Source organism: Podarcis raffonei, chromosome 5, assembly GCF_027172205.1.
Source record: "Podarcis raffonei isolate rPodRaf1 chromosome 5, rPodRaf1.pri, whole genome shotgun sequence".
NCBI lineage: Eukaryota > Metazoa > Chordata > Lepidosauria > Squamata > Lacertidae > Podarcis > Podarcis raffonei.
The window spans coordinates 23,921,118-23,935,637 of record NC_070606.1 but is presented as its reverse complement, the minus strand read 5'-3'; positions in this window follow the sequence as shown (position 1 = coordinate 23,935,637).

Here is a 14,520-nt window from a genome sequence, read left to right as displayed (position 1 = left end):
CCAAGCTCGGAAGTGGCTTTCTAACGACACACCTCTCCATCCTTCATCCAGCCAAGCAAGTGGTATTATAATAGTTCAAGGACATGTTACAGTCCGACAGAATCACCAGAGGTGGTGCAGAACAGTGAGAGATGTGGCCTGCAGAGGAGGCAGACCAGGTAGAGCATGTCATTTCAGGGGGCGAAACTTAATTTTTGCAAATTACTTCAGTGAGGGGTTTTCAGTTTTTGGGGTGTGAGGAATTATTATTTTTGCCATTGGACAACATTTAGCTTGGTAAGTCTGTGTTTGATGAAGAAGCCCATAAACAGCTTGCACATAGTTATTGATGAGCTGGGGTGAATCCTAGGAAAGAAACGTTTTGGGTGACAGAGACATATATGAGAAGACCAGAGACAAACATGACTTAGCGTATAAGTACCGTAATTTTTGCTCTATAAGACTCACTTTTTCCCTCCTAAAAAGTAAGGGGAAATGTGTGTGCATCTTATGGAGCGAATGCAGGCTGCCCAGCTATCCCAGAAGCCAGAACAGCAAGAGGCTTTGCTGCTTTCACTGCGCAGCGATCCCTCTTGCTGTTCTGGCTTCTGAGATGCAGAATATATTTTTTTCTTCTTTTCCTCCTCCAAAAACTAGGTGCGTCTTGTTGTCTGGTGCATCTTATAGAGTGGAAAATACGGTAGTTATACACAGTCATACCTTGGTTTTTGAACAGCTTAGTTCTTGAACGTTTTGGCTCCCGAATGCTGCAAACCCAGAAGTGACTGTTCCGTTTTGTGAACTATTTTTGGAAGCCGAACGTCCAACGGGGCTTCCGCAGCCAACATCCTGCAGCCAATCAGAAGCTGCACTTCGGTTTTCAAACATTTTGGAAGTCAAATGGATTCCGGAATGGATTCCGTTCAACTTCCAAGGTACAACTGTAGTTGTATACTAGTGAGAGGGTGAATGAGAGGGAGTTGAGACAGTCCTCAATGTATATCTAGGAGACTTCATTTCAAATATCTGCTTAGCTGTAATGCTCATTGGATGACCCTGGGCCAGTCACAGTGTTCCTGTCCAAGGTTGTTGTTAGGTAAAATGGGACAAACCCCATATCCTCTTTGAGAAAGGGTTACTTATGGATGTTTTGTGATGAAACCTAGCCCTTGGTGACCCTAATGCTTATATTAAAAATGTTTTCAAGAAACTTTGCATCCAGTAAATATGTGACTAATATTTAAATGCACAATTGGCTTAAAAAACTAAATTTAAAAACAAAACAAAATTGGCGTTCTAAATTGTTAGAAATGAATGCAAATGTATCATAAGGATAGTAAAATATAATTAAAGTGTCAGCGGTGAAATTTAATAATCTTAAATGAAATTAAGGTTATAAATTAACCTAAAAATTAATTTAGTTTAGAATTTAGCATTGAGTTCATGAGTTAAATAATTATGTACTATTATAATTTTTTTAAAAGATTATAATGAGTAATTAATATTTAAATGTAAAATTGTACTCATAAGTATTCAGGTATGAAAGATTATATATCTGTAGTAACATACACACTCACTCACACACCCAAATCAGGTTGTAGCTTGAAGGAACTAATTTTAAACGATCTATCAATAAAATTTATTCAATGTTTTCTTGAAGACAATCCAAGGTTTGTGCAATGATTTCTCCGTATCTGAGTTTTTAACATCTTATAACATTGTGTTATGCTGCCCCTGTTCTAATTTATAAAGTGTCAAAGCATTTAACCACTTGCATCCAAGAACACACACGAAGCAGTTGTTGTGCAGCCAGTGGCTCTTTAGTCCTCTTCTATTTTATCTAGTATTTCTGTTTCCTTTTGCTTTTCAGCGCTGCTTTTCCCATGACACAGTGCACAAAACCACACTAAGACCTTTTCAAAATTAAAATGTTGTGCATTCTTGCAGAGAGAGAGAGAGAGAGAGAGAGAGAGAGAGAGAGAGAGAGCGCATAAATTTTAAGATTTGAATCTGAAAAGTACTGTGGGCACAAGTCATGATTTTGGTGGGTGGCCGGATTAGAGGTGGTCTGATCACAGTGCCTGATCTTCCAAGAAGACATGACTGTCTGAGAGGCCTTTCTTCTGACTTATGTCAGAGAGAAGTCAAATTTGGACTGCAGTCAAGGCCAGTAGATGAAGTGACTAGATCCTGATAAGTAATGAAATAGTATATACAGAATAACAATCTGTAAAGAGGGACCCATCAATGTTTGACTGGTAGGATGGGGTGCCTAGAAATTTATGGGGCAGACTAGGGGTGCACCTTCTAAGGCATTGTGTTCCCTCAGTAAACCTGACAGCAGAATCAGACATGGCATATACAATATATCCTTCAGGTACACCCAGTATACCTGAAGGAGCGTCTCCAACCCCATCATTCTGCCCGGAAACAGGTCCAGCGCCGAGGGCCTTCTGGCGGTTCCCTCACTACGAGAAGCCAAGTTACAGGGAACCAGGCAGAGGGCCTTCTCGGTAGTGGCATCCACCCTGTGGAATGCCCTCCCATCAGATGTCAAGGAAATAAACAACTTTCTGACTTTTAGACGACATCTGAAGGCATGGGAAGTTTTTAATGTTTGATGTTTTATCGTGTTTTTAATATTGTTGGGAGCTGCCCAGAGTGGCTTAGGAAACCCAGCCAGATGGGCAGGATATAGGACTTCCGGGTTGGCGCCATTGTTTAATGGCGGATTCCCTCCAAGCTCCGGAGGGAATCGGCTCCGTAGCGTCTGGGTCTGGCCGCTGCGGCGAAGCGGGGACCCTTAAAATCACAGGCGCGGATGCCTGTGAACACAGAGACTCGGCGGGCACCATTTGCGCCCCCCCAATCCGCGACGGAGCCTTTTTAAAGGCTTCGGAACGGAGGCAGGGTGAGGCGTGGTGCTGAGAGTACTCCCTCGCCTACGGAGTGAAGCCGCAAGCCATTGACAGAGAGCGCCAACTTCTTCCAAGACCGATTGGACTCTAAAATATAAACCCGTGAGTAATACGGAGATTGGAACTTTTAAAATTTTTAATTTTGGATTTGGAACGAGCGGGAAGGGGCTAAAAAGGAAGTTCACCCCCCCCCTCTTTGTAAACAATCTAAAGCAAAGGACTGGGCAGCTAAGGTCGAGAGAATCTGTTTTTTGTTTTTTAATGAAAGATCCTGACTTCACGGTTTTGATACTATAAGAAGACTTACTGGAGGATAAAAAGAATTTTGGGAGCTGAAATTTCACTCCCCCCCGAGACCCGGGAACGTCCTATGAGAAAGCCTGTTGCATTGAAGATTTTGACAGCTGTCAAGTGAGCTGCTAGTCAGCTAGTTGTCAGCTGGAAAAAGAGAACATTGTTTCTGCTGTTTTTGCTGGTTTACTTGGTATAACTTGTTGAAAATAAGGAGGGCTGATACAAAATAACTGGACTTTTGGTTTTGAGCTGAAAGGAACAACAAGGAACTAAAATCCCCCTAGAGGGGTAATAGGGACATTACATCACAAAAATGGCTGGAGTATGTAAAATCCAAGCAGAATTGGACAGAGCACTCGTTCTCTTGGGAAACTTGCAAGATGAGTACAATGCTTTGTCTACAAAGGTATCACTACTACACTGGACAGTAAACAACAGTTTTGAGCCTGATAAGGACTTGAAACAGGAAGCCCATTTAACTGAACAAATAAATGAAACTGAAAGTGTAGATACGATGGAGCAATATGTTGTTTTTGAAGAAAATGAAGGAGGAGCAGGAGATTTGCAGGAGTCAAAGGAGAGTTACAATATGAGGCCTGACATGATGATAAAAAAGGATAATAAAAAGTGGATGTGGAAAGCCTGGTCTGAATGGGAGTCTGGAAAATGGAGAGATCCCTTTTGGAGGAGATCTGAAGACCTGAGGATTACAAATTTGTTGGTGAAAGCTGGAGCTTTGGGGACATCTGGATTTGAAAGAAATTTGAAACAAGAGTTGGAGCACCCCATAGGCTTTGCCTTTAAGTATGGAGGACTGGCTGGAAGCGACATGGATTCTGTTGGGCCGGAGCCCCTCCGAGACTTGGGGTTTAACATCAAGGACTATCAAAGAGACCGGCAGAAAGGAACTGAGAGAGATATAAGGGCCTCGGATGTGAGATCTCCAGGCTAAATAAATAATATAAAGACTGATGGATATTGGTTGGGGACTGGAACCGGGAAAAGGGTGGGTGGAGGTTGGGAATCCAAAGGGTACATAAGGATAATTTGCTTTTTATATTTTTTGTTAGTGGTAAGGAAATTGGGTAAATCGTGGAAGGGAAATTTTGGTCGACTTTAGGAAAAAGGTTTAAGAATAATCAATGAGGTATAAGTATTGATGTGTAATTTTAATAAGGTAAAATTGGTTTCTTTTCTTTTTAAATTAATTGAAAATAAGGCTGTTAAAAATAAATTGAAGAAATGGAAAAAAGAAGTAAAGTAAAGCAATAGTATGTTGGAACAAATGTTTAAGCTAAGGTAAAGAAATAAGTTAAGGACTTGCTGAACTGACAATTTAAATTGGAATACAAGAAGGGGAGGTGTGAGGAAGTCTGAGAAATAAGGTTAAGAATAAGTATTAGAAACTTTATGTGTTTTTTCTATTTTTTTTTGTTTAGTTTTGAATGTTATGTATTTTTGTGTTTTTTGTTTTGTTTATTTTTTGTTTTTGTTTGTTGTGTGTTATTTGAAAATGCTAATAAATATTTAATTAAAAAAAAAAAAAGCAGATGGGCAGGATATAAATAAAGGTAAAGGGACCCCTGTCCAGTCGTGGATGACTCTGGGGTTGCGGCGCTCATCTCGCTTTATTGGCCGAGGGAGCCGGCATACAGCTTCTGGGTCATGTGGCCAGCATGACTAAGCCGCTTCTGGCGAACCAGAGCAGCGTACGGAAATGCCGTTTACCTTCCCGCCGGAGCAGTACCTATTTATCGACTTGCACTTTGATGTGCTTTCGATAAATAATATTATTATTATTATTATTATTATTATTATTATTATTATTATATTTATATACACACAAGCTACTTTATTAGGGGAATGGATGGAACCCACACAAAGCTAAATGTTGTTATGTCAGATCATCTTCTGCATTATTTCAGCAGTCTTTCCTAGCTCCTCTCACCTGCTTCTAAAGCTTTTAGACTTTTGGATTTTCCATTTAGCCTGAGGTCTTGTACATGTAATCAAATTGTGGGAAACAAAAACAAAACCCAAAACCCCCCCACCCAAATTGCTGAGGATTTGCAGTTCCCTTGTACGCAGCAAGGTGACATGGTGGACCATTGATCATTTCACAAAGAAGACTGTTAAGTTAAGTTACTAAATCAAAATAGAAAAATAACTGATGGGAAAATGGCTTTCCTATTCATTTTTTGCATGTGTTCAAGGTGTACAGCCGACCATAATGCTCTGCATTTATATGGAAATGAAGGCAGCCTAGGGACTGGGTGTATTAATGTTCTTGCTCTAATATAATAGCCTGTGATTTTGTGATGCTATCTACATCTAGCCACAATCATCATGCCTAGCCAAGGTTGCAATAAGCAAGCAAATGGAGTTACCAGTACAGTGAAACAATCATTCACAACTTACGTAACTGTTTTAAAAACAGAAACAGAATGTCACTTATGGGTGCCAAATAAATAAACCAAGTCAGGAGTTATACAAAATTATGCTGATGGTGCCTATTTAGCAGTGTTTATGAGGGGACAGCCATGTTTCTTCTGTCAAATTCCCCCAGGGAGCAATGCATTATCACCAAGCTTTGTTGATCCCAGGGGGACTTGCTCTATGTTCAATCTAGGCACATGGCAGCAAGGAGCTCTGTGGGGAGAATGGAGACACATAATAATAATAATAATAATAATAATAATAATAATAATAATAATATTTATTTATACCCCACCCATCTGGCTGGGCTTCCCCAGCCACTCTGGGCAGCTTCTAACAAAATATTAAAATACAGTAATGCATCAAACATTAAAAGCTTCCCTAAACAGGGCTGCCTTCAGGTGTCTTCTAAAAGTCTGGTAGTTGTTTTGTGGGAGGGCGTTCCACAGGGTGGGTGCCACTACCGAGAAGGCCCTCTGCCTGGTTCCCTGTAACTTGGCTTCTTGCAGTGAGGGAACCGCCAGAAGGCCCTCGGCACTGGACCTCAGTGTCCGGGTAGAACGATGGGGGTGGAGACGCTCCTTCAGATAGAGGTTTAAAAGGAGGTGGAGACGCTCCTTCAGATATAGGTTTAAAAGGGGGTGGAGACGCTTCTTCAGATATAGGTTTAAAAGGAAAACTTTGTTGGCTCAGAGGAAGTGCACAATCCTCAGACCATTTTACAACAGAATCTACTGAACTGCAGATTCTGAAGTGGATCATTGATCCAATCTGGGTCAATATTTGCCCGGATTACAATCATAGAATCATAGAGTTGGAAGGGCCCTCAAAAGTCATCTAGTCCAGCCCCCTTCAACGCAGGAATTTCAACTAAAGCATCCGAAACAGATGGCCATCCAACATCTGTTTAAAAACCTCCAAGGAAGGAGAGTTCACCACCTCTCATGGTAGTCTGTTCCACTGCTGAACAGCTCTTAGTGTCAGAAACCTTTTCCAAATGTTTATTCGGAATCTTGAAGCCATTGGTTCGAGTCCTCCCAATGAATTGCTACAGATCAAACCCCACTGATGTACTCACAACATCGCTGACTTTTAAAATGCTGTTTAAGGGAATCAGTTCACACATGCAGCTATGAGTCATCGAGGGTTGGTTCGCACATAGTTAAGAACTGGCACCGAGCGGTCGTTTGCATGTTAAACGGATATCATAGACCGATACATAATGTATAGAACTTTCCTATAACCTCCAATCCCTGCACAGAAATTTTTGTTAGTGGAGTCAGAGCACACATTCAGTTGAGTCATCAGGTGCTAAGAAGCCACTTAAGGGAGGATGTATAGCTCAAGTAGGACAGTGCATGCTTTGCATGCAACATCTCAAATTCAACCCTAGGCATCTCAAGATGGGGCAGAGAGATTCCTTTCTAGAACTCTGGAAAGCTCTTGTCTGTCAGCATAGCTAATACTGTTCTAGCAAAACCAGTGTAATGACTCAGCATGAGTCAGCATCCTGTATTCTACTTAATGAGTTCTGATGATATACCTGCATGCCTAAATTGACAATACAAGAAGGGGTGGCTATTAAATAATATCTTCTCTTTTTATTTTTTGCTGTTGCATATTAATCATGGATAAGGCCACATTATATAAGAGTGATTTTGTGAATTCTTACGTTCCCCCACCCCACCACCAAAAAAAGGTGCATCTTTTCAGAAAGTTTAATGTGAGAGAAGAAGAAGAAATTCTCTCCCAGTCTCTTCGTCAACCATGAGGGAATTTATTCTTGTGCTCAGTCTAGTTAATGTTTCATACTACCCTCTAGTAAAGTTCAAGTCAGATCAGAGCTGGTCTGGGTTTTGCGAGGATAATCCCTTTTGCAAGCCCTGTGCAGGCACCCATCAGAAGGCTATCTGTCTAAGTTCACCAGAGCATCTCATGATCTGGGTGTCAGGCTGATGGTAAGATTTCATCAATAAGCAGCATAGCGCTGTCCGATCAATACAAGCCTAGATAACCTCATGCTATTTCCCCTGCCCCATGGGTGAAGAGGAATGATGTGTGTGTGTGTTCATACTTGGAACCGAAGCACAGCAAAGAGTCCCAAGAGAGAGACAAGCTTTTGGTGGAGAAAATACTTAAACAAGTTAACCCTGTGCTCATTCATTCCATCACAGCACAGGTTTGGGACAGAAAGGGAAATAAAGTCAACTTGTCATCATTGTACAGTGGTACCTTGGGTTACAAACACCTCGGGTTACAGACTCCGCTAACCCAGAAGTAGTACCTTGGGTTAAGAACTTTACCTCAGCGTGAGAACAGAAATTGCACGGCAGCAGCGGGAGGCCCCATTAGCTAAAGTGGTACCTCAGGTTAAGAACAGTTTCAGATTAAGAACGGACCTCCGGAATGAATTAAGTTTGAAACCAGAGGTATTGGACTGATTCAATTGTAGTTATTTTGAGAGTGGCACCATTTTAACACCACTGGGAAGGAAATACTTTGTTGTTTGCTTTGTCTGCTCACATCTGTGCTGGCCCTTAGTTTGCCAAGATGGGAAGGGCCATAGCTTGAGATGTGAAGGCCTCAGGAGGGAGAAACACTGGGAATTGCCCTCCCCCACCCATTTTTTAAGGGACGCGGGTGGCGCTGTGGGTAAAACCTCAGTGCCTAGGACTTGCCGATCGTATGGTCGGCGGTTCGAATCCCCGCGGCGGGGTGAGCTCCCGTCGTTCGGTCCAAGCTCCTGCCCACCTAGCAGTTTGAAAGCACCCTTAAGTGCAAGTAGATAAATGGGTACCGCTTTATAGCGGGAAGGTAAACGGTGTTTCTGTGTGCTGCGCTGGTGCTGGCTCGCCAGCTGCAGCTTCATCACGCTGTCCACGTGACCCGTCTTTGGGCGGCGCCGGCTCACGGCCTCTTGAGCGAGATGACTGCGCAACCCTAGAGTCGGACACGACTGGCCCATGCAGGCAGGGGTACCTTTACCTTTACCACCCATTTTTTGGTGTGTGTTTTTTTTCACACTTTCACATCTCAAACCATTGCTCAGTGGTATAGAGTATCTGCTTTGCATGCAGAAGAGTTTCAATGCCCAGCATCTGCAAGTAGGCTAGGAAAGAACCCTGCTTGAAACTTTGGAGAGATGATGATGATGATGATATTATTTGTGTACCACCCTTTACCAACAGGTCTCAGGGCATTAGGAACATAAAACCACAATATAGAAACAAAAAATACATAATAAAAACAAAAACAACCCAATAACGCCCCCCCCCTTTCCAGCACATTTTATAAGGGACTGGAAGTCAGTACAGACAATACTGAACTAAATTCACCAGTTGTCTGACTCAGTCTGACCACTTGGCTTGTTTGTTTATTTTTTTAAAAAATATGAATGTATCTAAGTGATATACAGCAGAAAGCAGTTAACAGTCTCATTAGAACAAATATACAACAGCAAAACAGTAAAGCAGTAGTATAAAAGCTAAGGCTGTGCACAGCCCCCCTGATCTTGCCCCAAATCAATTTAGGGGTGCAGCTAATTTAAATGCAGCTGCATCTCCTTCACCCTGCACCTCACTAAGAGAAAGAGGGTTCAGTCTGCTGGCTGCTGCTTTGCAAGTGAATGGGGAAGACACTTGTGAGCCTGCAGGATTCGACCTTAGTGGGGAATACACCAGTAAAACAGACCTCTGCAGCTTTCCAACCCAGTCTCTGTTAGCAGCTCCAGGGCAGCCCAGAGTTCTCCTGACCCCAATAAGCCCAAGCTTGGATCCTTGAAAATGTGCTATATACCAATTGTACCATCCATGCACAAGGGGGAGATAGCAGTATGTTGGGAGAATCCCAAGCTTTGAAGAACTTGTGGGGGGGAGAGCATCTTAGGGAGGAAAACCCCCTAAAGAAGGAAAATACCCAAATAGCCAATATGGAATGTTTATGTTCAGTAGGTACCCAATTCTGATTTACTGTTGTGGGACGGAAAATTGGGAGGCAGAAGAGAAAATGGAGTGGAGTATTCTGGGAGGAAGGCATGGCTGGCACCTGGAGGAGGAGCACGTCACAAAGCAGCATTTTCTTGTATGGCCCACTTGTAAAGCAATAAATGAACATTTGCTTTATTTGAACCCTGAAGTCTGCCACTTCACCCTACCTAATGCAGCCCTGAGAAGCATTAGGTATTTAGACCTAATTCTGATTCACATTAAAGGCAGATTTTGCCAATCTATGTTCCTAAGACTCTTCACGTAAGGTTACGGCCAATTAAAACCCCATTGTACATCTCCTCTGTCTTTGTCTTTAGAAGAGGTATAGGAATAATCATAGCCAGATAATAGGATCACTACAGCTCAGAGAGATAACACACTGAAAATACTTGCTAATGAATCTCTGTATCCCCCCACTCCCTGTGTGCTTTCTCCTTACAACCTGCCCTACAGGAACAAAACAGTTTCTCAGCTGCAGCAGTGCCTACAAAGTAAACTCATTATTAGCTGAAGATTTGCAGAGAAGTTTGCTCTGCCAGCCAAGTTTGGTGAGTGCCCCCGAGCCTCAAGCAAGAGACCTTAAACTTTTTAAAGTCTCGGTGACTTGCACGAAATAGCTAGAGCTATCGAAAACCGAGATCTTCTAAAGCAGTGATTCTTAAACTATGTGCTGAAAGAGAACAGCAAGTGTGCCGTGAGAAATAAATTAGAGGTTTCCTGTAAGTTGAAAGCACCTACCCGCAGATGAGACTGCCTGTTGTGTTTCACACTGCTCTGGCATTGCCACATTCCACCACATTCCTATTTGCACTGCAAGATTAGATAGATAGATAGATAGATAGATAGATAGATAGACAGACAGACAGACAGACAGACAGACAGACAGACAGACAGACAGACAGACATGCCCCTTAATCACTGCAACATCAAAATTTCAGACATTCAGCCTGGACACACAAGCGAGAAAGTGTGTTGTGGGGTAGTGTGTGCACAGATGGCATATTAAGGCAGCATCACTCACCTGACCTCTGATTGGCTGTGTTGCTGCTGCTTGCCAGGAGGTAGAGAAGTGGTGGCGGCAAGCTCAGTGTCATAAAAACACCAGCAGGAGCACAAGATTGGTTCTGCAGGTGTGTTTCCACCTTGCTGACTTCCCTATCCTAGTCAGCAGCAGCAGCAGCACGACCAACTGGAAGTCAGGTGAGCGTCAACACCCCATGGCGTGATCAACTGCTGAGCCTGTGTTTGCCCTACCCCTGAAAGTCCCTATGTGTGCTCTGCCCAGAATGCAAGCATCCTCGCACTAACCTGATGAGGTGGAATGCGGCTTGCAAGGCCAACATGCAAGCCCCCTTTTGACCTGCAAACAAAACCTGTGAAGGTTTGAAGGTGTGCCTGGCGACCTTGCGGGAGGGCATGCATAGAAAGGTAAAGGTAAAGGGACCCCTGACCATTAGGTCCAGTCGTGGCTGACTCAGGGGTTGCAGCGCTCATCTCGCTTTATTGGCCGAGGGAGCCAGTGTACAGCTTCCGGGTCATGTGGCCAGCATGACTAAGCCGCTTCTGGCAAACCAGAGCAGCGCACGGAAACGCCGTTTACCTTCCCGCTGGAGTGGTACCTATTTATCTACCTGCACTTTGATGTGCTTTCAAACTGCTAGGTTGGCAGGAGCAGGGACCAAGCAATGGGAGCTCGCCCCATTGCGCAGATTCGAACCGCCGACCTTCTGATTGGCAAGTCCTAAGCCCTGTGGTTTAACCCACAGTGCCACCCGTGTCCCCATGCGTAGAAACAGGGCTTAAATTGGAGCCATGTATAGGGTTGACTCCATTCAAAGCTAGCATTTGAGGAGACGTCAGGTACTCGGCCATTTCTGACTTGTTAAATCTGTGATGAAGGATTTACCCATGGTTACAGTCTCCACCACTGCATGCTGCAGGCATCAAGCATTAAATGTGCAAATGTGGGTACACACTCTAGGTGTTATATATTCATTTCTTGCCCAAGAACTGGTATCAGCTGCCAACTCTTATCATCATGTTCTATAAATCACGAAACTGTTTTGCAATTTGTGTAATGAGGGGGAAAAAGGTTGTTTGGGTTTTTAAGGTTTTTTTTCTCCTTCTTTCAAATTCAGCATATTCTATAGAAAGAAAAAGCTTGCTGTGAAAGAGCTTAAAGAGGAAGTTAATAGTGCCATAAAATATGCATAATGTTTTAGTGAGAATCCATCTTCTTTTAGAAGCTCCTTAGAATTTAGGGCCTTAATGGGGTTGAGTATTTCTTGTGAAGGAAGAGTGGGAAAGACCGACGAAGAGAATTATCTTTTCATTTTTAGAAAGACATTATTTTCTTGTAATTGCAGCTTTCTGTGGTGATTAAAAAGCAATGCAAAATCTTTTGATTGAATAGATCTGTCTTCTTGTCTGAAAATTTTAGTTCTGATGGGTATACTGCCTTATAAATTTCATTAAAAAATTATTAAAACTTATATGGCTGCCCATTAAAGTCCTTAATAATTGTGTTACATGGACAGAATGAGTGCCATCTGTTTTTCCCTTAGCACAACAGCTGAGTGGTAATCCAATTTATGCATTCCCCTTAATACATTCTTCTCGCTGTTTCAAATAAAATGCATTTTCTCTTTGACAATAAGCTTCACTAATTGCAACCTGGGCATAGGACTGATGCCTCGTGTGTGGATGTGTGTGTGTGTATCAGCATTCACTGCTACTAACATTTTGAAATTGCCTTTAATTATTTTAATTGCTTTTTAAAAACACTCCGCTTTTTATGTGAACTTCAAATCCCCTTTGCTGGATAGTATAGAAAGCTTACACTGAATGAGGCAGGAACTGGAGCCCTTGCTAGGTGTTTGCTTCCCTTCCAAGACGCGTGAAAGTGGGGACACACTGCCCAAGTAGGTTTTGAACTTCCTCAGGGAGCGAACACAAGGAGAGCGGGCAGCTTTCTGTAGACGTTTGCCCTCCAACATCTGGGTGGTTGTCAGGATACATACAGTAATGCCACAACGGCCTACCACTGAGTGTTAGTACAGTAATGCTCCTCACGTCTGTTCAGAAATAAACTCCATTGAGCTCAGTGGGGCATATTCCCAGGTAGGGATCGGGAGAAGTTCAATTTCGTTCATATACAAAGGCAAACTTTCTGTTTCCAAAACAATGCACAAATCAAAACAGAGCTGCCAGTCAAAAAATTGCACTTCTCTGAATTTTGCATTGCAGTTCTCCAGCCATGTTTGCAAAAATACCTACATTAAGGTACATTGTGCACTACTATGCACATATCAGTAAAAATAACATACAAGAAATGCAATATAAGAGGGGATTTGTTTTTACAAAGAAATATTAGGCAAAGTTGCATATAAATGTGGATATTGGGGGAAAATAATTAAAATGCTGACAAATTTTCATGATGGTGTTTTTAAAACTCACAAGCTGCTGTGGAAATGTGTAGAACTGAGTTTAAGCTTGGAGAAATGAGAAACGGGAAGATCGAAATTCATCAGTTTGCCCATACTCTTCCCAGGTATGTGGATTTAGGACTGGAGCGCTAAGCTTCAATATATAAAACCTCATTAAGAGACTTTGTCCCTTTTCTCCTAAATCTGAAATGACATCCCCTAACATCCACCTAACATATAGAATAAGAGAACAAGAACATACATTGAGAAAATACTGGAAAATGTTTATTCCCAACTGAAGAGCACAATAAAGCTGTTAGAAAGTCCCTCATAATACTCCAGGTATTCCTGACAACAACAGACAAAAGTTCAGGTAGAGTTCACAAAGAATTGAAGGAATCTGTGAAGTCAAGACAATGGTGGCTGTGAAACTTAGGGGGATAGTTCTACTATCAGTTACAGGTGGTTCCTCATGCCTCTTTTTCATGCATCTGTCTCCTGATGTCATTGACGTCTTCATAAAGACTTCAGGGCATGAGTAACTGTTTCCACAACTGCTGCCTGAATGGTAAGCTTAGGCTGCAATTCTAAACACAATTCCGGCCATCCCATGTTTTGTTGGAGCTGCGCATTTGAAGCTCCTGGTGTAAATGTGTTGTATGTGTGAGAGGAGAGAGAGAGAGAGAGAGAGAGAGAGAGAGAGCGCACAAGCAGCTGCGGAGGCCACAATTTGAACAGAATCTGCAGAGAGGGAGATCTAATCCTTTCTCCAGCATGGGAGCTAGCCCCAGACAAAATTGGGAATCCCCACAACTTCTTTTACACAAAGAACATTACCTTGGGCTCCAAACGTGAAGCTCCAACATGACATCTCTGGCTCTTTCAGCTCTGAGAGTAAGTCCAGGTGAACTCTGAAATTTACAGAGGATCATGCTGCACATTTCTCATTTGCAATAATGAGAGAGAACGGAGGCTCTTCAGATAGTGAACTTAAGAAGCAGAACCAGACTCCATGATTACACACCAGCTGTCCTTATTTCCTGGTGGTTGTCTCCAGTAAAAATCTTCATTCTGACATTTATATCTCACTCCTGATAGGGGTCGAAGAATGTCAGTTTTGATAGCTCTCTCAGTCTCTTGTTTTCCCCATCTTCAGTTCAGTTAAAGCGATTTCCGCATCAGTTTGCACATTTTTTAAAAGTCTGCAAAAAAAAAAAGTCTGGGTTTTCATGCACACTAATTAATGCATTTTTGCTAGCAATTTCCCCTAATAAAACACATTGTCAAACATTATTGTTGCTCACAGACATATTTGTGCACACTCTCTCCTAATGTATGCCATCTTTGTAGGAGGAGAATGCATCATAAAATTTGGAGCAGTTCAGATTTTGAAGGACAGATGTGTTTTGATGCAAGTATTGGAAGAGGACGTTTGTCCACAAACAGCTTTCTGAGTCATGTGGCTAGCATGACTAAATCACT